We start from the raw sequence: 26719 nt of genomic DNA, 5'->3' as shown, positions 1-26719 counted from the left end.
GAGGGTGCACACTGTCTACAGCCCGTGGCTGGCCCCTGGGTGCTGTGGGACTGGGCGGGGGATGGCAGGCTGGCACTGGCTCCCTGGCTCATCCTGAGGCCACTGGGTCAGGGGCAAAGACTGCTGGCAGAGTCTACCCCTTTAAGGGCCCCAGGACTGGAGGAGAGGAGAGTTTTACTGGTTTGGCCCAGAGTGGCAACCAGGGGGAACCTGGGAAGGGCTAGCCTCCAACTAGTTTGAATTAAGTGGCTACACAGCCCTTAATTCGAACTACTTAATTCAAACTAGGCGTTAGTCCTCGTAGAATGAGGTTTACCTAGTTCGAATTAAGTGCTCCGCTAGTTCGAATTAAGTTTGAACTAGCGGTTTGCATGTATAGACGCTATGAAAGTTAATTCAAACTAACGGCTGTTAGTTTGAATTAACTTTGAAGTGTAGACATACCCATAGTTATTATAACTTTGCTGTCTAGACACACCCTCAGTGATACTGTGACTCAGATAATAGCTAATTTGTACTACAATAACAGCCAAAATCCCCAACTAAGCACAGGGCCCCAGCATGCCAAAGACAAAGGGCTAAAGTTGTGACTTGCAAGAAAAGGACAGGTAGTTACAAGAAAAGGACAGTAGAGAATCCTGGATGAGTAGCCTTTTGTCGCCCTGCCTCAGCTGGAGTCACAACCCTGAGCAAGGTCACAAGGTTAGCCTTGGTCTCCATTACACTCCTGTGCACTTGAGTGAGGGTTGTAAGAGACTAGACAATAGGAAGAGGCATTTCCTTATCCTGACGTGCTTACAGAGTAAGAGATCAGAGTCACAGGATGGGACAAAAGAAGCCTTATTATCCTCAAGTTATCGATGCACAGAAAAATTGTGTGTCTTGGCCAAAGTCCCACAGGAAATTTGCAGCACAGGTGAGAACTGAACCAAATGTCCCTGAATCCTAGTACAGTGCCTAACTCCCTCCTACAGTAGGTGCTAGGCTGAACGGTGTAATGCAAGAGTGCAATGCAATGTCTTAGAAAACCAACACGCCAGGATTCTGCTCACCTCAACTTGTTTTCTTGCCTTACTCCTGGCCAGAGAACTCTCAACACCACAATGGAAACAGTGAACTCCACAGCCACATTTGCTCTCATTCTGAGAGGGAAGCGTCACACTGAGGTGGCTGCACAGTACTGACACAGCTCCCCAACACTGACTTACTGGCTTCAAGTGCCAGAGCCCACTCAAGTTAATGTCCTTTGATTAGTTACCTTCCTCATTATGTCCTATGTATTCTATGCAGTGGGGATGGCAGACGCAGCAGCCTCTGGGACAGAGACAGAGACAGAGACAGAGACAGAGACAGAGAGAGAGAGAGAGAGAGAGAGAGAGAGAGAGAGAGAGAGAGAGAGAGTGTGTGTGTGTGTGTGTGTGTGTGTGTGTCAGCTCCACACCCCTGAAAGCGGTCGGGCTTTAAGTGGAAGAGGTGGGGCCAAGGGCAGGCAACCCTGAGCACTGCCCAGACCGTAGTGTCCCTCCCCCCAGCCATGCAGAGCAATGCTCCAGTGCTCTGGAAGCAATTCAAAAGGGTCCCAGGGCTTTGGCCACCGCCACTGCTGCAGTAGTAGTGGCAGCAACTGGGAGGGAGCTCTGGGCTCCTTTGAATCTCCAGGGCCCAGGGAATCTATCCCTTCTGCCCTCTTCCCCATCCTCCCCCCCATTGGCCCTCCTGATTCAATGCATATTTTCAGCAGATAAATACAGATGCTTTCATTGATTTTTCTTTTTTCTTTACTTAGGCAAAACAAGGGTGCTTCCTAATCTGAACTAAGCCACAAAACTCTGCATTATCCATCAATGCCGTCCCATTCCTGGAGAGCATTTTTCTGTGATAATAGATTATTTTATTTTTAATGGAATATATTTCAAAGAATTTCCAGCAACGCAAAGAAAAATGTTTGCATGTCATATCAAAGTTTTCCAGGTAGTCAGATGGTGTGCGAGAGAGAGAAGAAAAGTGAAATGAATGTTTGTAGTGCTTATCTCAAAGAAAAAATAGCTCCGTTGGTTTTTCCTCTTGATAAAATTGAGAATCCCTCATGTGATTTATTTTCTATCTTTCCCCAACTAAATGCCTGCTTTTCAGTAATGGATGATTTATAGTGCATTTAAACAGACAAATTCTAAGAAACACCAGAGATTAGTTCAGGGTCTGCCGAGCAGGAGCACATTTGTTTAACAAGGTTTCAAACTAGAACTGGGATCCAAGCCTGCTTTATCACTCTGACATACACCTCCTCCCCTCGGTGAAATTCAAAGCCACTTCCCCCTTCCAACCTTCTAATTATCCCTTTCTAATTTTGTCAACAAATCAACTTGATAATTTGCAAAACTACTCACCACAACAAGGCTTCAATCCAGCAAAGCATTTCAGTATGAATATTAAGGAGCTGGAAAGACTGTTTTATTAGGAAATGTGTGAGATAAGAGACCCAGATATCTTAGATACAATGACAGGGTCATATATTGCTTTTCAGGTGACTTCCTTGGACAAATCTAGAGTAACAGGGATATAAAAGCAGGGTTTTACTTCTAGATAAAATTGGGAGCATTGAAATCAATTATTGAGTGTGTTCATAAAATCTCAGAGGAGTAGCTGTGTTGGCCTGTAGCTTCAAAAACAATGAATGATTCTGTGGCACCTTACAGATTAACCAAAATGTAAAACCCACTTCATCAGATGAACTGGAATGAACACAACAAAAACCAAGATAGATACAGGCAGTCCCCAAGTTACGCGGATCCGACTTATGTCGGATCCGCAGTTACGAACGGGGCCCTCTCCCTGGTCTCCAGCAGACCAGGGAGAGGAAGCAAAGCGGCTGAACACGCGGGCAGCGGACAGCCCAGACGCGTCTGGGCTGTCCGCTGCCCGCGTGTTCCGCCGCTTTGCTCCCCGTCCTTCTGGTCTGCAGACCAGGGGGACGGGGAGCAAAGCAGAGCAAAGCGGCGGAGCACGCGGGCAGCAGGACAGCCACGGCGCGTCTGGGCTGTCCCGCTGCCCCCGTGCTCCGCGGCTTTGCTCCAGACGCCTGTGGTACAGCAGCTAGGGCGCTGCCGGTTGGTCCTGTAGCGCCGCTCTGGGCGCTACTGGACCAACCCAGCAGCACCCCAGCTGCTCTGCCCCAGGCGTCCTGATTCAGCCACTGCTGGTCAGTTTCAGCAGCGGCTGAATCAGGACGCCTGGGGCAGAGCAGCTTGGATGCTGCTGGGTTGGTCCAGTAGCACCGAGGAGCGGCGGCGCTACTGGACCAACCCAGCAGCACCCCAGCTGCTCTGCCCCAGGCGTCCCCAAGTCAGCCGCTGCTGAAACTGACTAGTGGCTGACTACAGGAAGCCCCTGCCCCGGGCTTCCTGGAATCAGCCGCTGATCAGTTTCAGCAGCGGCTGAATCTGGACGCCAGTTCCGACTTACATACAGATTCAACTTAAGAACAAACCTACAGTCCCTATCTTGTACGTAACCCGGGGACTGCCTGTATATATAACAGCAGAAGAAAAACCTGTCAGTTGTAGGGCCTGTTAATGAGGCTAATTCAGTGGGTGAGTTGTGTCCCAAACATAACTTTTCATGTGGAACTGCAGATATTAAAGGCAGAAGAAATTGTCTTTGTAATGTGCCAACTCTGGGCTTGAACAAAGACACTAATTGGCCCATTACAAAGCCAATTTCTCCTACCTTTAACATCTGCAGTTCTAAATCAAAAGTATCATCCAGCCTATTAAATTAGCCTCATTAACAGGGGTCGTACAACTGACAGGTACTACTTCTGCTGTTATATATACCCATGAAACCTCATAATTCTATATATTTTGGTTAGTCTCTAAGGCTATGTCTAGACTGGCAAGTTTTAAAAACTTGCCAGCTGTCTACACTGGCCGCTTGAATTTGTGCAAGAACACTGACAATCTAATGTAAGACTGTCAGTGTTCTTGCGCATATGCTATGCTGCTCCCGCTCGGGAAAAAGCCCGCTTGCGCAAATGCTTTTGCGCAAGGAGGCCAGTGTAGACAGCTAAAAACTGTTGCGCAAAAAATCCCCAATGGCGAAAATGGCGATCGAGGCTTTCTTGCGCAAAACCGCGTCTAGATTGGCACGGACGCTTTTCTGCAAAAAGTGCTTTTGTGCAAAAGTGTCCATGCCAATCTAGATGCTCTTTTCCGCAAATGCTTTTAACGGAAAAACTTTTCAGTTAAAAGCATTTGCAGAAAATCATGCCAGTCTAGACATAACCTAAGGGTACGTCTATACTATAGAGGAAGATTGAAGCTGCCGCTGTAAACAGCTAATTTGAAGTGAGAGGGGCACTCCGGTTGATGCTGGTAACCTTGCTTTCACAAGGAGTCAGGGAAGTCGAAGGAAGAGTGTTCTTCTTTCAAATTCCTGTAGTGTAAAAAGTGCCCAAAGCTGAGTTAAGCTAGTTCGACCTCAGCGATGCAGTTAACGTAGCTGAAGTTGCATATCTTAATTCGACTTTTGTCCTGTAGTGCAGACATACCCTAAGGTACCACAGAAGTTCTCGTTGAGACTCTTCATGTGATTCAAGTTAAAAATATGTTTAAGTGAATTGGCCACCTTGCAAACAGACTATATGGTATATTTATTACAGACAGTTTTGCTTTTCTCTTCATCACACTTACTGTTTTAAGATGAGCTAAACATTTTAGATATAAAAAACAGTCCCACATTTAAAAGGTTATTTGGTCTAGATGTTCAAAAAGGTATTGTTTTAAAGCAAGTTCCTTGCTAAAGCTAGCACAGAGAATGAAACCTGGAGCTATTCTATTTTCACTGATCAATTTTTGAATCCTGGAAAACTTGGCTAATAGAATAGAATCTTAGGACCCAATTGCATCTCTACAGCTCTACCCCAGATTAGGAGAATGTTGAGAACCCCTGTACCCTAGCCCAGAATAAACTCTGAAACCAACTGTGCCTAAAACAGAGAGAATGCCTCTCAAAGATCCAGTGCACAGAGCCATCCCACCACCCTTAAAAACATTCTTTCCTCACCACTCTGCTGGTGGATGTGAGAGGCCTGGAAATGCCAGAACCCCACACTTCTCTATCTACTTTGGAGAGGGTAACGTGAGAAATGACACTAGTGTTGCATAGTCCTCGTGCTTAGGATAGCCAAGGAGTTCTGTTGACCCTGCTACTTGCATGAGGAGATGCAACTGGGCATGGAGGCCTATTTAGTTCTTGCATCTGACAAAGTGGGTCTTTGCCCACAAAAGTTTATGCTCCAATACATCTGTTAGTCTATAAGGTGCTACAGGACTCCTTGTTGCTTTTGCAGATCCAGACTAACACGGCTACCCCTCTGATATTTAGTTCTTGTATCAATGCACATCTACTCCTTACTATTGTTAACGCCGATGGACACCCAGTCGTCTGCAGGTGAAATTGAACCTGGGACCTGTGAAGCTTAGCACATGAGCCTCTGCTGAATGAGTTAAAAGCCAAGTGGCTATTAGCTCAGGCTGAAGAGCATACTCATTATTCTTTTTGTAAGCCGCCTCAGTGCCATTAGATGGAACAGTGCACCACATGCAGAAGGTGTTATGGGTTACACTACAGTATCCTATATTTTGTCCTGTCAAGATTTCCATATCTTACCTAATAGGGTTTCCATCAGTTCCCTTGAAAAATTATTCTACATGCTATGCTCGCCATTAGGCAGTTTAAACAAAGGCCTGTCTCCTCTCCCTCATTTACAGCTACTTCCCTCATACAAAAATTCTTTCTATAAATTTTTATACTCTTCAAAAACTTACAGGCAGCCATTATGTTCCTCTCCGTGGGGCTGCTTCTGCTGCTTGTCCTGTAAACTCCTATTTAACTCCATCATCATAGAAATATAATTTAGCTTTTTAATTATTCCTCAGTAATCAGTCTCTCCAGCCTCTTAATCATCTTCAGTCCTTTTCCTTCTAACGTGATTACTTTTTTTCTGGTAGTGTGGCAGGGCTGGTCCTTCACTGTTTGGTAGAATCTGCTAATCCCCTCTTCTGATTCACAATGAAAATACTGAATACATACAGTATTTATAGTGGGTCTCTGTGACCATCACAATCCACTAGAAAATTCCCAGGCATCATTATACTTTCTTGATGGCCCTTCACTCATTTTTCAGTCAGCATGACTATGCTTATATCCCAAAGCACTGTCTTACAGAATTAATACAGATGCATATTCTATACTAAAGTTGTCTCACCCAACCCCACCCCCACCTGACAGTCAGGGAAGCTTAACAAAACTACACAAAGTTTAGTACAGCGAGTGAAGAATATGATATGTATCTGAAACTGCAAGGGCACATTTGATTGGCAGAATGTAATGATCTACATTGGAATTTTGTATTGCCCTAGTTTATTGATAAGAAGGTAATTTGAGTCTATCAAATACTTTACTAATATCTAAGTATATTATGTTTACTTCTTCTCTCTTATCCCCAAAGACTTGATATCCTGTCAAAGATAGCTACCAAATTGGGTTGAAATGATTTATTCTTTACAAATCCATGCTGATTGTTGCTTATCACCTAATTAATTTCCAGATGTTTGCAGGTGGATTCCTTGATTATTTGTTCCATTAGCTTTCCTGGCCCAGAAGTCAAACTGACTGGTCTGTAGTTTGCTGGGTTGTTTCCTATTTCCTTTTTTAGAGATGGGCACTATATATGCCCGTTTCCAGTCATCTAGAATCAGTCCCTTCTTCCATGAATTTTCAAAAATTATAGCTAATGACTCAGATATCTCCTTCATTAGCTCCTAGAGTATTCTAGGATTCATTTTATCAGGCCCTGGTGACTGACGACATCTAACTAAGTAATTTTTAACTTTTTCATTTCTTATTTTAACTTCTGAACCTACTCCATTTTCACTACTCCATTTACTAGGTTAGTCCAATCGCCATCAACCTTGTTGGTGAAAATTGACACAAGGAAGTCATTAAGCACCTCTTTCATTTCCATATTCTCTGTTATTAGTTTTCCCTCCCCATTGAGCAATTGGCCTATCCTGTCCTTGATCTTCCTCTTGCTTCTAATATATTTGTAGGTTTTCTTATTACCCTTTGGCTACGTCTAGATTGCATCCTTTTTTCGTAAAAGGGATGCAAATTAGACGTATCGCAATTGCTAATGAAGCGGGGATTTAAATCTCCCCCGCTTCATTAGCATAAAAGTGGCTGCCGCTTTTTTCCGGCACGGAGCTTTGCCGGAAAAAGCGCCAGTCTAGACGCGGATCTTTCGGAAAATAAAGCCTTTTCCAAAAGATCCCTTATCCCTCTTAAGGGATAAGGGATCTTTCAGAAAAGGCTTTATTTTCCGAAAGATCCGCGTCTAGACTGGCGCTTTTTTCCGGCAAAGCTCCGTGCCGAAAAAAAGCGGCAGCAATTGTTATGCTAATGAAGCGGGGGAGATTTAAATTCCCGCTTCATTAGCAATTGCGATACGTCTAATTTGCATCCCTTTTACAAAAAAGGGATGCAATCTAGATATAGCCTTTTACGTCTCTAGCAAGTTTGAGCTCATTTTGTGCCTTTACTTTTCTAATTTGCACCTAACTTGTGTTATTTGTAGGGCTGTAAAGCGATTTAAAAAATTAATCACAATTAATCACGTGCATTGCCCCTTTGAAACGCTGTGGTGGCATTTCAAAGGGGTAGCGCTGTGAAGCCTGGGACCAGCTGGAGTCCTCAGCTGACCCCGGCTCAGTGCAGTTGCCCCTTGGAAAGGCCGCCCCAGTATTTCCAAGGGGCAGCACCACAGGAGCACAGGATCAGCTGGAGTCCTCAGCTGACCCCAGGCTCGGTGCATCTGCCCTTTGGATAGGCCACCCTGGTATTTCCAAGGGGCAGCACTGTGGGACCCCAGAGTCAGCTGGAGTCCCCAGCTGTCCCTGGGCTTCATGCAGCACTGCCCCTTTGAAGTGCTGTGGCAGCACTTCAAAGGAGCAGCACAAGGTGGAGCCCAGGGTCAGCTGGGCACACCAGTTAATCCCCGGCTCTGCATTGCGCTGCCCCTTTGAAGCACTAGACCGGCACTTCAAAAGGGCAGTGCTGCACAGAGCCCGGGGTCAGCTGGGGACTCCAGCTGATCCCAAGGTCCTAATGCATTGCCCCTTTGAAACGCTGGACCAGCACTTCAGAGGGGCAGCACAGCATTAACACCTGCGATTAACACATTAAAAAAATTAACATGTTAATCCTTCCCTGCATTAATCGCAGGCATTAACCCATATAAGTTGACAGCTCTAGTTATTTATTTATATTCATCTTTTTTATGCTTTGACCTAGTTTCCACTTTTGATAGGACTCCTTTCTGATGTTTAGATCATTCAAGATCTGCTGCTTAAGCCAGGGTGGTCTCATGCCATATTTCCTTTATTTTCTAAGCAGTAGAGATGTAAGGGATTAGTCAACTACTGGACTACCCGATAAACATATGCAAATTGGGTAGTCGAGTCACTACTTGGCTACTCGCTTCTCCTCTTCCTGCCTCTATAAGGGGAGGCAGAGGCACAGCAGAGGACCAGGCGCGAGCTGGGATTCAGCTGTCTCAGCTCACGCCCCATCCCAGAAGCTGTGCTTCTGCTTTTGAAATGTAGCAAGAGCCAGGGTGGCTGTCCCTGTTCACCCTGGGTTCCCTGCTGCACCTCTGCCTTTGAAATGTAGCAAGACCTACAGATGGCTCTTGCTACATTTCAAAGGCAGAGACACAGCTGGGATAACAAGAGGCCCCCTCCTCTCTTATCGACTAATTGAGTAGTTGATGGAAATTTCATTGACTACTTGATTAGCTGATTAATCAAAACTGAACATCCCTACTACGCAGCGGAATAGTGTGCTCTTTTTCCCTTTATAGTACCCCTTTGAAAAACTGCCAGCTGTCTTTAATTGTTTTTCCTCTTAGTCTTGCTTCCCACGGGACTTAGTCTTACTTCCCAGGGTTCAGAAAAGGGTAACTAAAATGATTAGGGGTTTGGAACGGGTCCCATATGAGGAGAGGTTAAAGCGACTGTGACTTTTCAGTTTAGAAAAGAGGAGACTGAGGGGGGATATGATAGAGGTCTATAAAATCATGAGTGGTGTGGAGAGGGCCGATTAAAAAAGTTATTTATTAGTTCCCTAAATAGAAGAACTAGAGGACACCAAATGAAATTAATGGGTAGCAGGTTTAAAACTAATAAAAAAAAGTTCTTCTTCACACAGCGTGTAGTCAACCTGTGGAACTCCTTGCCAGAGGAGGCTGTGAAGACTAGGACTATAATAGAGTTTAAAGAGAAGCTAGATAATTTCATGGCGGTTAGGTCCATAAAAGGCTATTAACCAGGGGATAAATTGGTGTCCTTGGCCTCTGTTTGTCAGAGGCTGGAGAGGGATGGCAGGAGACAAATCGCTTGATCATTGCCTTCGGTCCACCCTCTCTGGGGCACCTGGTGTTGGCCACTGTCGGTAGACAGGATACTGGGCTAGATGGACCTTTGGTCTGATCCAGTACAGCCGTTCTTATGTTCTTATGAACTTACCTACTAGCTCCCTGAGTTTACTAGAATCTGCCTTCTTGAAATCCATTGTGTTTATTTTGCTGTTGTCCCATCTACCATTCCTTGGAATCATGAACTCTGTGGTTTCATGATCACTTTCACCCAAGCTGCCTTCCACTTTCAAAAGCTCCGCCAGTTCCTCCCGATTTGTCAAAATCAAATCTAGAAAAGCCTTCCCCGATTAGGTTTTTCCACCTTCTGAAATAAAACATTGTCTCCAATACAATGGATAATCTGTCTCCTGCTGTTATTTTCCCAGAAGATGTCTGGATAGTTGAAACCTCCCATCACCACCAAGTCCTGTACTTCGGATAATTTTGTTAGTTGTTTACCTATATACACAAGATAACATTTTAAAATCACTTATTTCAAAGTTATTCCTGTTATTTCCAACCATTTAGCAGCATTTGTCCATAGTTCTGGATCTACAGCTTGACATGTCTTGGCATTCAAGTGGTTAAACATAAAATCGAGGGCAAGATTTTTCAATAAGTCTGACTGTTGATTTTTGCTTTCAGGCTATGACTGTACCAGTTAACTGCCAAGTGATATGTGCCACAATGTGGTGTTTAATTAGAGCTGTTAAAGCTATTAGTTATTATCAGTTAATCTCCATACCAGTGTAAAGAAAAAACTCTCTCCTGAGACTCAGACGGCCTATACAATCCCAGGAGTGTATGAAAGGCAGCAGCAGAAATGAGTAAAGCACATATTTTGTCATATGCACCCCAGTGAATTTGATGCAGTTGTCAAACAAGATCACTCTGACACAGGATAATAAGATTACAGTGAAAAACAATAAAAAGGTATTGAGCTGGGTCATTCTTGACCGGATCTGTAAATCACTCTGGGATTCTTAATACAGAATCAGATGATGATGCAGTCATTAGGACTATGTGCTGAATAATTTAACAGCTGCATAAAATAAGAACAACCTTTGCTTCTACTTCATTTCAGCCATTTCCTGGTAAGTCCCTTTTCTTCTGTGCATCCTTCTCCATCACCCTATCCTTCTCTGCCACTTGCCTGATTATTAAACTTTACCTAAGACTTTACCTGCCCAGCCAACCTAAGAATGCTTGCAAGTAGCTGAGCAACTGGAAGGTGAAGCTAAACAAATTCAAACTGAAAATTAGGCATACATTTTGAAGAGTGAGGGTAATTAATCATTGGCTCAAATTAACTATAGTTGTGGTGGATTTTCTGTCTTTGCACATTTTAAATCAAGATTGATTGTTTTTCAAGAGTTATGCTCTAGTGCCAATACAGTTTTATTCATGGAATGTCTATTGCCTGACTAGGTCAGCCTACATGATCCCAGTGGTCCGCCTGATTTTGTAATCTTTGAATCTATTAAAAACTGGCTCTTCTATGCCTTAGGCAGGAAACACCTTTAGTAAAGGCTTCTCTGCTCTTTGGATTTCCAGTATCAGTAATGGGTCAGTGAATGAGTTAACCCTGAAAAGCCTAAAATTTACCAATAATGTAGGATTGGACAAAGCAGAAATGGAGATTATTTCCTAGGTTATTCCCCTTACTATACAGGATTGTTACCTATAACATATGATTTAGTGGTTTGTCCATTGTATTTCAATTGCTCATGTGTTCACCATTCCCTTATGTTTTATCAATGAAAAAATCCCTCCTATTTAATATCCCTTTTGCTCCTTGTCATTTTTCCATTTTGCCACCCTAATATTCTTTATCTTTCACTACTGTTTTCTGTTTAAATTTCCATCATACATCAAGATAGTTGTCTTCTCTTCACTTGTTTTCAAATGTGCTGTCTCTGGTTAGCAACTTGACCACAGAGTGGCAGGTGCCACTGGGTCAAAGTTAACCAAACTAGTCACTTAGCTTATGCTTATAGTGCTGCATGTACTGGGTTCAAGTCCTGACAGTGCTGGTCTGAAACGTCCCAAAGGAAATTCTGTTTTCAGTTTCATTTCTAGGGATTTCACTAGCAATAATAATAATAAAAACCCCTCTAACCAAAAAACAGCTTATTGGACAAACATTTGGTTTTAGTCAACATTTTAACTTGACTGGTCAAAATATTTTAGTTTTATTGAAAATCTGGAACAATTTTGAAAGTCTCATCTGTTTATCAAAAAAATCCTAAATATCATGTAGAAGATTTCACAGAAAGACTTTGGGTTTTGCCACAGAAGTCCCCCTCCAGCTGTGATCCCCATCCAGGGGCATCATTACAAATTCAGGAGCTTTTCCAGCCTGTGGGAGCGTGTCATTTCCTGGCTATCTTGGGCCATTAGCAGTTGTATTACACGATGCAAATTTTTCCAGGGAACCACTGTATCTGCCTGTAACATCACTGGGCCAAATCCAGCTCCTAGTCATTAGTATGGCTTTTACCCGTTCTGCTTTGATTACAGTTGGCAGTTCTCTAGGTATTGATTCTCACTAATCATAGTAAAGGGTTCGTTGGAATATTTCCCCTCCATCCCCACTCTCCTCCACATCCATACGCACACACTATTCTTGCCCATGTCACCAGCAAATTCTTGAAAAAAGCTCATGTATCTGTGAGAAGTTATATGAGTGGGCCTTTTCTATTTGAAAACTGGTGAAGGGAAGAATGTTGGATTTACCATAAGGGATTTAGTAGCCTCTGGAGAACCCTAATGACATTTTAATTTTTGTTCAAACTGGAGTCCAATAAAATGGTTATAGTGAAGTATTTGGACAAGCCTCACAAATTTCTAATTTGCCTTTCCTCTGCTTATTTAATGGGGACTGCTTTATACAAAACTAATGACTAATCTCCATTTCGATTAGTTTAACTATATGACACAAACGTTAGCTGCCATGGAAACGGAAGTCTCATACCTCATAGTCATCTCAGACAGTGCAGGAGAGCAAGATAGAACACAGACCCCTGTGTCCCCAAAACAATGGCACATCTCCTTCCAAAGGGGTTTGCTCTCAGCCAACCCTTACATGTACAAGAGACATTTGAATCGGCATATAGGTGGCAGGTGTTGCTGGTAAAGGTCACCACTGGGGAGATGTGGATCTATTCTCTCTTCACTCAAACTTACATACCTATGTTTGCTGGTTAGCAGCTCAAACTTTCTGACCCTCCCACCAGGAATGTGGCATCACTCCTTTTACCTGCAGCACTTCCTTGCTCTCCTTCAATCTTTATTTCCCTACATGAAGACAGCTACACCAGCTGGGTTACCAGACCATGACTACCTTGTCACATGCCATAAGGTGTTTGGATTCCCATGTCCACCTTTCAATGCCAGCTGAGTGGCCACATGGACTTTTCTACTTTCCTTCTCCTGCCACTTGGCTACAGCACACACTATCATGACTAGCAAGACTGTAATATTCCCTTTCTCATTTACTCGCACCATTTTAATACTGCCCACAAATTTTAAAGCCTTTTGCCATCTGCTTTATTTCTTTCTTCTTACATCACCTACGCATTAATCGGAACCCTCACATGTTGGGAGAAAACTTGTGCTTTCTGCAGACTGTTATGATGGAAAAGGATAATTCACTTAACCTGAGAAGATGTAAAACAGCAGAAAATGTTTTCTTGCTAGCATCTCCATGGATTCAAAGAGAAATTGAAGAACGTTTAAAGTGAAATCTCTCTCTCACGACTGGGCTGAATGACAGTTGACCTAATAGACTATAGTGGCTCCTGCAGAGCTCTTATGTTTTATCATGCAAATATCCAGTAACATGGATTGTTGACCAGATAGACTCTAGCAAATCTTCTGAAGCTGCTAAGATCCATGATGTCAATGAGTACTTAGGAACTCTTCACTACACACGTTTGAGTAAATAGGCAGCAAGGAAGTCAGTGAAGCCGTTACTGTCTGTGGTGTTAAGCACTCGCTCGCTCACTCTCGCTCTCTCTCTCTCTCACACGCACACACAAAAATCTGTGTTCTATCATTTTGTAGGAAATTTTTGGAAATGTTGCGATGCCCATCCAGCTGTTACTTTTCAATAACCAAATCATTTAATCAGTTATTTATTTCCTCTGAGCATCCTACAGAGCAATGGCCTGAAACAAGCCAGTTCAAACAACCAACCCCTCCCCCCCAACAAATACTTGGAGATCACTTCCTGATTTGCACAACTGCAGTGAGAGTTCAAAGTATTTATTCCAATAGTCTGTAAATTCTCTACAGCAGATACATTCTATGCCTCTAATCACTCAAGATTATCCAACTACCTAACAATCAGCTACCAAACTACCTACGTACAAAGTCAGCAGTGGCAATTTTATACATATGAAATACTAGGGGGCTGCGTCCCCCTGCTCACTATGTTCGTCAACCCCCTTCTCTTTAGTGGTTTTCCCAGCCAGAGACCGAGAGAGCTACACTCACTAACCCCCCCTCTCTCAGAGTAGGTGTCTGGCCAGTGGGCTGGGGGCAGAGTTTCCGGTCAGGGGAGAGGGCAGGAGCAGGCTGGGGGTAGGTGTCTGGCCAAGAGCAGGGAGAGGGCAGGAGCGGGCTGGGCATGCAGGGTCTCCGTGGAGCGTGTGTGTGAGGGGGCTGGGGATGCAGGGTCTCAGCAGGCTGGTGATTGAGCAGGCTGGGGGGTGCAGGGTCTTGGCAAGGTGGTGAGTGAGAGGGATGGAGGTGTGGGAGTACGAGAGAAGGGGGTGGGAGTGCAGGCTCTCACCTTGGGAGAGTGAGGGCCCATACCCTGAGCCCGCCTGCTGCAAACATGTTTAAAATGTTCCCAGGCACCTAATGCATGCACAGATTGACCGCCACCCCAGGGCTTGGGTGAGCAGGATCAGGGTGCAAGAGAACACCATGCACAGCAGAGGCATGCATAGCATCGAGGAAACCACATGTCTCCCGGAGCACCGGGGAGAGGGGAGGCCATGCGTCTCACAGCTCCCGGGAGCACCAGGAAGTAGGGATGGAAAGGGAACCAGAGGAGCTGCCTGGAGCAAAACTCCAGCTGGGGCCAGAGCAATTCTGGTGACATCACTGTTGTTCTGTAGGAAAACTGTTTATTTTTATAGATAGAGAGATAGAGAAGGAGAGAGAGAGAGATTATTATTATTAAAAAATCTCTTTTTAGTGCTTTTCATATATAGATTTTAAAATGGTTTACAACAGAAGTGTCATCTTTTTACTCCATGTAATTGCTTCCCAAATGCCTTTTAAACACATCCATTTACTTTTCGGAATGTAAATATTCACTTCTGTTAGCATTCTCAATCCAAAAAAATCATCCACATTTTGTTTCACCTCATGTTGGCCCTGATTCTGCAAATGGTTCCTCCAGGCGAACTCTGCACAGAGGCTAGTGCCTTCAGTTAATTCACTTTCATTTGCATTTGGCTTTCAAATCCATTAGGGAGTTTCAAAAGAATCAGCTATAGCATATGGTTTTGAGCTCTCTAGGCTTGGGGGCAGGACTAGGAACTTTCAAAGATGAAAGCATGAGTCTCTACACCTTGAGTTAAAGACCTGGGTTCTTGAACACAGAATCATAGCAGACTCTGAACTTCTGTTGTACGGATATGGCTAGTGGGTTGCACTGGTTCGGAAGGAGATAAGCCTGGTTAGATTTTTAACTTGGGAAACCCAAAGTTCTTTATCTAAACTAAATGAGAGCAACCAACACTTATGGTCTAATTCCAGAGGGCCAGAGGTCAGGAATTACCCAGTTCTGATGGCATCTCTTATGCTATGTCTGCACTACTGACCTTAAAGCTGCATGGCTGCAGTTGGACCATGGTAAGATCTCCCATGTCACTGTTCTTTGTCGATGGGAGAGCTTTCCTGCAGCCACAAGTAAACCAACCCAACATGCTCCCCCATCGGCACTGCACCATCCACATTGGGGCTTTTGTTGATTAAATCATCCAAAACTGGCATCTGCAATTTCCCTAAATGTGTATAAGAGATTATTGTGCAAGTGAGTTTCTAGGACCTACGCCACACAGGAGTTCAGTGATGTGCTGCAGTGCCCATCTCTTCCAGGCCAACCAGACAGCACTCACTACTCACAAAGGGCACCCTGGCTGTAGAACATGGTCTTCAACAAACATGGAAACAATTTACTCTCCCCCCAGGCACTTAATAGATGTCCATAATGCCAACAAGATGTTCACTGCCATGGCTGTCCAGAACCTGGGATTCTGTCACATGCCTTCAGTCTACAATAGCTAAATATCTTTGAAGCATTCACGATAACTGAGACTTAGAGGAGACATGTCTTCTCGCTGGCAGCTAGGTGAGGGTGTGCCAGGCACCAAAATGTTCAACATGGAATGTATCCAGGTCAGAATCTAATGGAATTCCAGTATTAGACACTAAGGGTATGTCTACACTACCCTGCTAGTTCGAACTAGCGGGGGTAATGTAGTCATCCGCAGTTGCAAATGAAGCCCGGGATTTGAATTTCCCGGGCTTCATTTGCATGAAGCCGGCCGGCGCCATTTTTAAATGCCGGCTAGTTCGAACCCCGTGCCACGCGGCTACACGCGGCACAGAGTAGCTAGTTCGGATTAGACTTCTAATCCGAACTAGCTGTACGCCTTGTGGAACGAGGTGTACAGCTAGTTCGGATTAGAAGCCTAATCCGAACTAGCTACTCCGTGCCGCGTGTAGCCGCGCGGCACGGGGTTCGAACTAGCCGGCATTTAAAAATGGCGCCGGCCGGCTTCATGCAAATAAAGCCCGGGAAATTCAAATCCCGGGCTTCATTTGCAACTGCGGATGACTACATTACCCCTGCTAGTTCAAACTAGCGAGGTAGTGTAGACATACCCTTAGAGAATTAAACACTACTAATAATTATTTGCATTCTGCTAACTCCTAAATACTCTGACCATTATTGTGGCCCAACTGTGTAATGCACCGTACACATGCATCCAAGAGGTAACCTTTCCCTTACAATGTGGGCACACAAGACATGTATAGGGTGGGAGGAGAAGCAGAGGGGCATTGACTTACCCCAGGTCACACGGTAGGTCCAAGCAAAAACTCACTCTCCTAAATCCCAACCACAGAATGAGATGTTGATTGTCAGTTGTTGAGCACCAGCATCCCCTATTGATCAGCAGGGCCAGGCACGAGTCAGGATGTTCTTCCCTAACATATTTGAATTCTTTGATGTTGAGTGCATACGTATTTTATTTATTGCAAGTGCTCATATTTTACTAACCTGATAACTGGAAATCAGACCAACATTACCTCCCAAGACTCAGGGAAGAGGTATTACCTCTGTATGCAGCAATAATGAGGCCAGTACTAGAATATTATATTCAGCCCTGGAGTTGACTCTTCTTCGAGAGTGTTGAAAAATTGGAAAGCATGAAGAAAAGTGTTGCAAGGATGACCCAAAGCCAGGAGAAGTGTTTCTATCACATTCAGCTAAAAAAAGCTAGTTTATCCAAGAGTCAACTTATTCAAAAGCTGCAAATACCCATCTGGGGAAGAGATTTCTGATAGTAAATAGGCTTTTTTCTCCTAGATTAATTAAAGAGCTGAGATCTTATGGCTTGGAGGTGAAGCTAGGCAAATTCAGATTAGAAATAAAATGCAAATTTTTAAACATTAAGGGTAATTAACCCCTGGAACTATTTACCTAGAAACTCTGTGCAATCTCCACTTGATGTCTTTTAAATCAAGACTGGATGATTTTCTAGTGCAAGCAGAAGCTGCTGTCTTGAACCGGTGTTACACAAGAGGTCAGAGGTAATGATCATAGTGGTCAGTTCTGACGCAAAAATCTAAGTGCTCTTTGTGTGCCTGCATTGTTTAATACGTTGTTGTTACAGTTTGCGTCTGGAGAATGCAGGTCTAGTCTTCACTGAGACCTAAGTGATTTATATTTTTAACACAGAAGAGATAGAAATGCCTGAAAATATGGGGTTGTCATGGAAAACACTGACAGACTCTTAAATGCAGCAGTATTGTCTGGCATTTATAATTAGTTACCACAGGGAGCTAGAAGCACTATCATTACTCTAATTAATGAATGATGTTCCCTAACCTCAGCCACTGAGTGTCTATTTGCTACTACCAATGCCACTAATCTGCTACTTCCACCACAGTGCGCTTACAATAGCTACTGTAATACCTCACTGCACTGACACCTGCTGTGATTATTGACTTGTATTATAATGCCCACTTAATTACTAAGCTGCTAAACATACTACTATATACTCACAGGTATAATTGCCTTCTTTAGATAACTAACCAATATTAACCTGACCCAGATGCATAATAAATATGACAGGGAGAAAAGGCACCAGGAAACAACAAGCCTGTGTTTCCAGTCCCTGCCAACATTTGACAGATTGATGTCCTAGTCCATCAACACTAGACCTGGAGGTGAGTAGAATTCTTTCAAACTCAATAAATACAAGCAACTGAGAGTTCCGGCTTTACGAGAGTCAACAGGTCATGTGCCATCCCCCAATTTAATTGCAGATGTTTCAACTGACAGATGAAACCATAACCACTTGGCATGTATTTAAAAACCTCAAACTTCCTGTAAATATCAAGATATAACACTGGGGGTCTGATTTTATGGTATTGTCAACATGGTACTGTAATAGAAAAAAGCCAGAGAAACTTCAATGGATTCATATTCCTTTGATTGACCCTAAACTAGTTTTTATTTAACTTTACTTGTTTCCTTTATGGAGAATTTCAGAATTCTCCGTCTTCATTCCAATTTTGACTAAAGCTAAATTAAGGAGTCTCAAAAAACCTACACCAAAGCACAGCTCTACTAAGAAACGTGAAAACAAAACACATTGCTGGTAATAATGGGTATACCTGAAATGATTTGGAGTTTTCCTAAGCTTTGTATAGGCATCTGACAATGGAAAAAGCATAGCTATACATCACTCAGTGCTCCACACTAGACCTGGGCCTGTCTGTGATATGCAAAGTACTTTTGTGGCGGTCAGTCACTTATCACACATTCAGGACGGAAAACGTAACAAGTACCACTTCAGTCATCACTGACATATTACTGATGCACTTCAATCCTGAAATTGCACTATGCCAGACATGTACATTTGCACATTTATAATTTTTATCAAGCAAAAATTGTTTCTAGGAGCTTGACCAAAGATACAGAGGGCTGACAATTTAAATATTCTGTGTAACATGGTTTGAAAGGGTAAGAGCCAGAGGGGTGAGATGACTCCTAAACGGATGTGCTAGAAAAGCGGGGATGAGTATAACTAAGTGTTATATGCACTTCGGGTAGAAAAATGTCATTCAGGGCATGAAGTCAAGAGACAGTCACACTTACTATATTGGCCTTGTAGCCTGCATAATTAATTCTGCCTCATGAAAATAAGTGGAACTTGAAGAATCATGCTGGATAATTGTCCACTGGCATTCCCTAGATCACACAGAGAATTAGTAGCAGAGTCAGGAACAGAGCCCAAAAAAGTTCTGGCTCTCAATCATAGACTCCAGCTACCACACTGTACTTCTTCCATTAATTAATGCTAATGAGTGAAGTATTCCTTGGCCTTTACAATATAAATAAAAATACTGCCTCAACAAAACTCTTAAAATTGGTTTCCATTTTTTGTTACTTTTACAATCAGTAAATTCCTGTACTAGGCACATGATCCACGTTCCATTTAAGTCAGTGGCAAGATTCTTGCTGAGTTCACTGTGCTTTGTATCAGGCCTTTATTACTTCTGATAATATTTTCCCTGAATGTGTTATAATACAGACTCTGAATTTCCTATTGTAATTTTCCCTCTCTCCAGAAACATAGTAACAATAACATTTTGTCTAGTTTGTGCTACACTAACCATTGTTTGTTATTGTCTAATATTTCTAACTAATATGAAAGCTTAGGCATGCTTTCAGACATATTTTGGAAAGTTGCAGCTTTTCCCTTGTGAGACTCTACTGAGATTAACAAAATGCAAGGCCCCTTATTAAAGCTCAACACTTTACCAATAGCCTCTTCACTAACAATATATGCCTCATAAAGTAAAGTGTCTGCTGTGAATATGGCAAAATGGGAGACATTTCTTTTGGTGTGATACAGCAGCAAAAGAAGTGTTTTTACATGAGAGGTTATCTCAATTTACTTAATGGAGTTGCCCTTGATAGAATTACATTGACGTGAGAGGTGAATAAGGTTTACACATCTCTGCAATCTCATATCAAGATGTGAAGTTCATCAGTTCACACGTGGGCTACAGAAGGCAAACACCACAGATGAAAAGCAAATCATTAGCATCTTCCCCCTCTCTGTTCTTTGAAAAGCTAAGCAGAGAAAACTTCTGTGTGATTTAGCACATAATACTCCATTCCCCAATCTTATTTGCTCAAAAGACGGCTATACAAAGGCAGATTCAAAAATATTTCTCAATTATATATTACTATCTTTAGGTATAGTCTAAGACAGGATAGGAAAACACAACTGCAGGGTAAACATGCAGTGGCTACATCTTCTTACAATGTTGTTTTTTTCAAAGAAGAGACTAGGCCCTTCTTACCTTATACAACAAACTCAGCAGAGTTTTCTCTGGAACAAGCAAAACCATGATACTTTTAGTAACTATGCAGCTCCATTTTAGGTCATGTGAGAGGGACTTTGAGTACTCCTTTTTATACTTTCACACAGCACCATCTGATGTTAGGAATGCAGTAGTGCACAGAAAAGTAGCACTTTTGCTTTCTCATAGAGGAGCTTGGGCTCTTAATATTGCTTCTCTGTTTTAATTTTGTTTGTCATGTGCATCTAGTGGGGGTGGTGTTCTGTGTTTCCTCCTGGCAAGAGGTACGATTTTTTTTTGAGGGAGAAAATAACACACACAGACACAAAAGGGAAACATTAATAGGGTTGGGGGAGGGGTGATTGGCAAAACCAATAAGGGATAGATTACAGGAATTATAAAGTTAATCATTGAGTCTAGAACCCTAATCTGGACCAGGATTTATTGTTGATGAAGATTTAGCTTTTTAACAGGGTTGCCAGGATTAGCATTAGACTGCTGGGGCCTGCAGCCAAACCCACGGTTAAAGCTGCCAGGGCTAAAGCTGAAACCACCCCTCCTCTCTAAAACAGCAGGGCTAGGGTGGGCTCAGGCTTTTGTGCTCCCTCGTCGGCTCATGTAGTAATTTTCATGGTCAGAAAGGGATCGTGGTGCAATGAAGTATGAAAACCTTTAGAGGCATGGAAAGTTAAGGCATTATGTGCTGCAGTGAAAGGCAGGCTGTGACCACCCCTTTTAGCTGAACACCTCAGTGAAAGGGAGATACAGGGTGGAAAGAGTCCAGCATCTCCCTGCTGCCAAAGTTTTCCTGGCCACAGCCTTTCACTCTTGGGGGTAGTGGGCCACTGCCCAGCTAAAAATAGCTATGTAGAGGGAGGAGGCATGGCCTGGGCATGTGGAGAGCCAATGCAGAGCCCTGTGGGTAAGGTGTGTAGCGCACTCTACCCATTTTAGCCACCACTGGTGTCTACGTTGTTGTTCCTGTGCCTGCTATCTGGTCCCGTAGTGTCTGTATTGTCCATAACACTGTAAGTGTAGCCATCTCTTCCACTGAGTTCCAGAACTGCCAGGCTATGGGGCCATTTTCACTTTTCTCTGCTCTCATTCCTGTTTAATTGAAGTGGAACAACTTCCTTAGGAGGGATGAAAGGAGCCTCACATCAGAAGTACCGGTACGTGAGTAGTGAGAGCACACGCCTGAGGGCCAGCAGAAACTTCTTCAAATTCCTTTTCCTCACCTGGAAAAGGAGAGGGACTTGACAATGTGCCTCCCACCTGGCAAACCCTAGCCAGGGGTGTCCTCAGGCAACCCCTTCAAGGCCTGCAATTGACAGAAGAGGACCTATTTTTCCTCTCAGCCCATGGATTGCCCTGCAGCGTTAACAGGAGTTTGGCAGCTGGATGCCTAGAGTGGGGCAGAAAAATGAATGCTCACAGGCAGGAGCAGAGGCATCCAGGGAAAATGCACTGAGAAAACATAGGCCTCAAGCAAATTTAGATGCCCCCACGGCTAAGTGGCAGCCAAGTGGGAGTTTTGCATATTTCAATAGCATCTGAAAACAGGACACAGGCATCTAATACCTTTGTGGGTCCCATCCTTGGCCTTTCAACTGGGAGCTGAGTCAGAGGACTTATTGTTCTGAGGGAGTTTTTAACATAGTGTTGTTATGGAATCTGTATTGCAGAAAATTGCTCAGCTACTGTAGCTGGTAGAAATGCTTTGATTGTACAATGGGTGTATGGCAGCAAACCTTCTAGGTTCAGCTATAACATCTTGCAACATATTCAGTGAGATTTCAGCACCTCTATAAGGTGTATGCAAACATGGAATATTGACTGTCTGATGCCCTCTAAGACAGACTTTCAAGGCAAGCATCTAGTTGGATATCTTTTCTTCTTTAATGTGCTTTCAACTGCTGCACAATGGTGCATTTTTTGAAAGGACCAGATTAATTGGTCATGGCCCGTGTATTGTAATAGGGGATACTGGGCCGATGTTCAGCATAAGTAATTAAATGGGAGGGGGAGGGTGTGTAGAATGGTGTAGTAGCCCTAGTCCTGTACTGGAATTCAAGGGACTTGAGTTCTAGTACCAGCTGTATAGCTAATTTGAGTAGTACCAGTCACTTTCCCTGCATGTTTCCACAGCTACTCTTGTCTACTTAGTTTTTAGACACTGTTACATAACTAATAATATTCAATACATTGTTTCTAAATGGAACATTTATCAAGGTTGCCTACATGTTGTTATTGGATCATTAAGGGCCCAATTTTGCTTGTCCTTGCTTTGCCTCTCACATAAAGCATTAATTTTTGTGGCATTTTGCTTCTGCTTTCGCTTCCCCCGCCTCACCCACACATGCTCCCTCTCTCCCACAGCACAGATTAATTGTGCTAGGAACGTGAATAATCCAAATGGATATTGATACATATCATCTGCAGTCAGACCCAGGCTGTTCAAAATATTTAATAGCTGCATGTATTGTATTGTGATTTATTTCATAATGCATCCAGGCAAAGTGCTGGGTACATGTGCAGACAGCATCAATAAGAAATATACAATTAAAATTCAGAATGACAGACAGTTCCCTCCTGTACACTTACACCTTTTCCAGAACAATCTATTGTGGTTTCATGAACTGAGGATATGTATACATTAGGAAAGTGCATGTAAGTAACTTACTCAACAGGCTAGGAAAAAGACAAGTTTGGGTTGTGTTACATCAGAACTACTCAACTTTGGAAGCCCCGGGGGCCACAGTGATACTCACAGCACATGCCGAGGGCCACAACTTAAGTGTGGTTATATGTACATGCAAATATATATGCAAATATATGCAAATAGGTTCTTTCACACTGACAGGCATGAATACAAAGATTAATGCAAGACAACACAACACTCAGGCTCCCTTCAAGTCAGTTCTGCTGACATTAATAAAATGCAATACTTACCTGATTTCCACCCATATGATAGCACTTTTAATGAGTAATGACAGTCCAGGAATTTAACTATTAAAATGCATAGTAACAGAAGACCATTATATTGTAGAGCGTGTTCCCAGTGGAGGCCAGGATCCCTCCTGCGTGTTGAGCCCCGCATAAGGCCAAACTGCACCGTAGGCCACAAACAAACGGGCTGTGGACTGGATGCAACCCGTGGGCCACATGTTGAGTAGCCCTGTGTTACTTGGCTATTCCCCTGTCATCAGTCATGATCATTTAAACTTATGTGCCCAAAGTCAAATTTGGCCCCAGAGATGCTTTGTGTTTTAATCAGTAATTTCATCCACATGTATTTACAGTCTAGGGGTGGGGTTGCTTTAGAGAAATGAGGTGTCACCTGGAACAAGTAACTTCACTTTTTTCTTTCTCCCTTAGCGTATGTCTACACTGCATGGCTCTTTCAGGATACCTCCGGTATCCCTAAATTGCTACCCCACATCTACACAAGCCACCCATTATTTTGGCATCCCAGTAACCCTCATTCCGAGGGTTAAGGGATGTTTCAAAATAGCGTGTTATTTCAAATTTTGGCGCTGTGTAGATGCGCCAGATTTCAAAATAAGCTATTTTGAAAGAGAGCTGAAATAAGATAAGCAATTTGCGAAGCACAAATTGAGTATCTTATTTCGAGTTTAGGGTGCCAGGTAGACCCACCCTTACTGATTCTTTCTTGTCAATTTGAGGGTATGCTTTTCAAGGTAAGCCCTTCACTGACCAAGTGTCTGTGCACAAAGGGGCTCCAAACTTGGATGAGACTTTTAAGCACTACAGTAAAACAAAAGCTAAAATAATACAACAGCTTTTTCTTTTTTTGTCTACCCCATTTCTCTTTGGATACATATGATCCAAACCCATGTATTTTCTTCCTTAGTGTTGTTTCTTAATTTCTATATTAATTTAATGCAATCATTCATTCAAGGCAGGGGTTCTCAAACTTCACTGCACTGTGACTTTCTCTGACAAAAAAAATTACTACATGATCCCGGGGGGGGGGGGGGGGAGACAAAAGACTGAGCCCACCCAAACCCCACTATCCATGTTGGGAAGTCCATGCCCAAGCTGCACCGCCCAAAGTCAAAACCCAAGCACTTCAGCAGGGGGCAGGAGCCAGGTATGCTAGGACAGTTTGTATTGTGGGGGTGCTAAGACCTATTGAACCAAACTGGCAACCTTATATATGATGAAAACCATTTCAAGCCAGGGGATACGCAACACCCCTAGTTCCAGCATCCATGCAGAAGGCCTAGAACCTGAACCCTGCTGCCTTGAGGTGGGGGGCTTTCTTTGGCCCCAAACCCCAGCAAATGACAGCCACATTAAAACAGGGTCATGGCCCACTTTGGTGTCCCAGTCCACAGTTTCAGAACCGCTGCTTTAGGTACATTGTATTTCAACACCACTCTTTCTCCTACTGCTGTCTGTCTTCTTGATTTGGTAAACCATCTGGGAACAGAGGTTGTATGAGAAGTCATTATACAGAAGGAGGCAATGTGCATGACTTGAAAAACACTTTTGTCTGTGCAAATTAGACTCACCCTAAGACAGTGATTTTCAAACTTTTTTTCTTATCAAGCAGTTGAAGAAAAATTTTGATGCCTGCAACCCAACATAATTTGACTAGAGTGCGAACTCTGGGATGAGGCTGAGGATGAGAGCTTTGGTGTGTAGAAGGGGGCTCTGGCTTTGGGGGTGTCGGGGCTGCAGCAGGAGGGGCTTACCTTGAGCAGCTCCTGGTCAGCGGTGCAGCGAGGGTGCTATGCAGCTTCCTGCCTCTCCTGGCACCACAGGCCAGGCTGCACCCCAGAAGCAACCAGCATTATGTTCCCAGCCAATGGGAGTGTGCAGCTAGTGCTCAGGGAAGGAGAGGCCTGTGTGCTCTCCTCCCCTCACACCTAGGAGCCAGGCCTATTGCTAGCTGCTTCTGGGGCACAGCGCAGTCTGCAGTGCCAGGACAGGAAGGGAGCTACCTTAGCACCCCACTGGTCACCTGATCCCTCTGCAGCAACAAGACCCAGTGCCTGGCGTTCCATGACCCAGCACTGTGTCCTGACCCATAGTTTGAAAAGTCTCTGCTTGATGAATATGTGGGTGCAATGGTGGGTTTTACACGATATACTGTGATGGTCCTGTCACCCCCAAAGACAGGTCTTAGCACTAGCTGCAGTTTATGAAGCTGAAAGTAGAACAGATCTCTGAGTTAATTTCTTTCTTAGGAATTCAATTAAATGTAACATTTTTAAAGTGCAGTGTTGATGTGATTCATCAGGTTGAAAGGTTAGCATAAGCTTCTCTTAGAATAAGCTTTTTGTGACTGAGTTTTAGCCTTCAATGATTTTGTCAAATTTGCTTTACAATGTGACAAAAGTTTGCCCCCAACTCCCTCTTGCTCTTCAGATGTACAGCTCCGGAATCTGGGATTCTCTGGTCCGACAACATCTGATTTTGCTGGATCAAAGAGCCCTAGTGCCTAGTGTAGCCAGACGTGAACCCCCATTTTAACATCCATCTTTGTCTGCTTGAAACCATGCAGGGCACATAAGAGCAGGAAAACAGCATATTCTTTGAAAACCTTGGAGCAGGAGGTTTAGATATGCTGGCTCAGTGACCGTGACCAACTGTAAGCAGAGATAGGAGGGTGGTCAAACTAATTGTTGACCAAGAGGCTGTACATCGTGCCTTTGACTTAACCCATATTGATACGAACACATAACCGTCCACGGGGGGAGGAATCTCCCGCCCAACAAGAACATCCGGCAGTCCTAATTTAGCTATCTTCCTCTCTTACAAGTGTAAATTAACTTGAAACTTGCTTGTAAGAACTGGCGCCACAAAACGGACCAGTAAAATTTGGCTTCTTAAGATAAGAAAGAGAATACGGGCCCCCAGGGGTATAAAGATGGGTACAGCAGCACACTTGCTTTGTGTGTCAATCTACCATCTATCTGCTGGTCGGGTTTGGTGTTTGACCTCCCGAGGTTCCAGAAGGGACGCCCACCTCGTATTCGTCTTTCCGAGGAATTGAGAGACCGGCCCTGGCCTGACACGCTGGAGTCAAGAGGCACAGAAGGGGGTAAAAATTGTACCTGGATGTGGTCCTTTGTTTAAGTATATATACATAGTGTTAGAGCTCTTTAAAGATTAAGCTGTCATTTGGTACCATTATTTCTATTTTCTATCTTTACCTTTTTCCTGTAACCATTTTAAGATCTATATTTTGCTAATAATTATGAAATAGAGCAATAGCCATTGTAACCATATGATTTATAAGTTCCTTTAATAAACCTGTAACTGTTTAAGTTTTAACCTGACTCCTTCAGTTGCTGTAATAGAACCAAGAACAATTTAAAAGAACTTCAGCCGGTCATAAAGGGGCATAGGGAGAGCTTGGGCGTTTGGATCTGTGTCACTCCCAGGTGACAAGAGACGTTGGGGCACCTTTCCAGCCTTTCCCAGGCTGCCTGCTGCGAAAGAACTTTGTGTTCTAGCAGTTAAAATCTAAGGTGTAATAAGCTCTTCCTATATAACGGGGCGTCTGTTGGCCTGCTGGCCACCCTCTGCGACGGGACCCCAGTCCTAGCAGTAAAGACACGGACGTTAAACCTTTTCTCGGAAACACACACACAC

Source organism: Pelodiscus sinensis, chromosome 1, assembly GCF_052426305.1.
Source record: "Pelodiscus sinensis isolate ZL-2025 chromosome 1, ASM5242630v1, whole genome shotgun sequence".
NCBI classification, from domain to species: Eukaryota; Metazoa; Chordata; order Testudines; family Trionychidae; genus Pelodiscus; species Pelodiscus sinensis.
The sequence above is the reverse complement of the archived record's forward strand: the minus strand, read 5'-3'. Positions refer to the sequence as shown.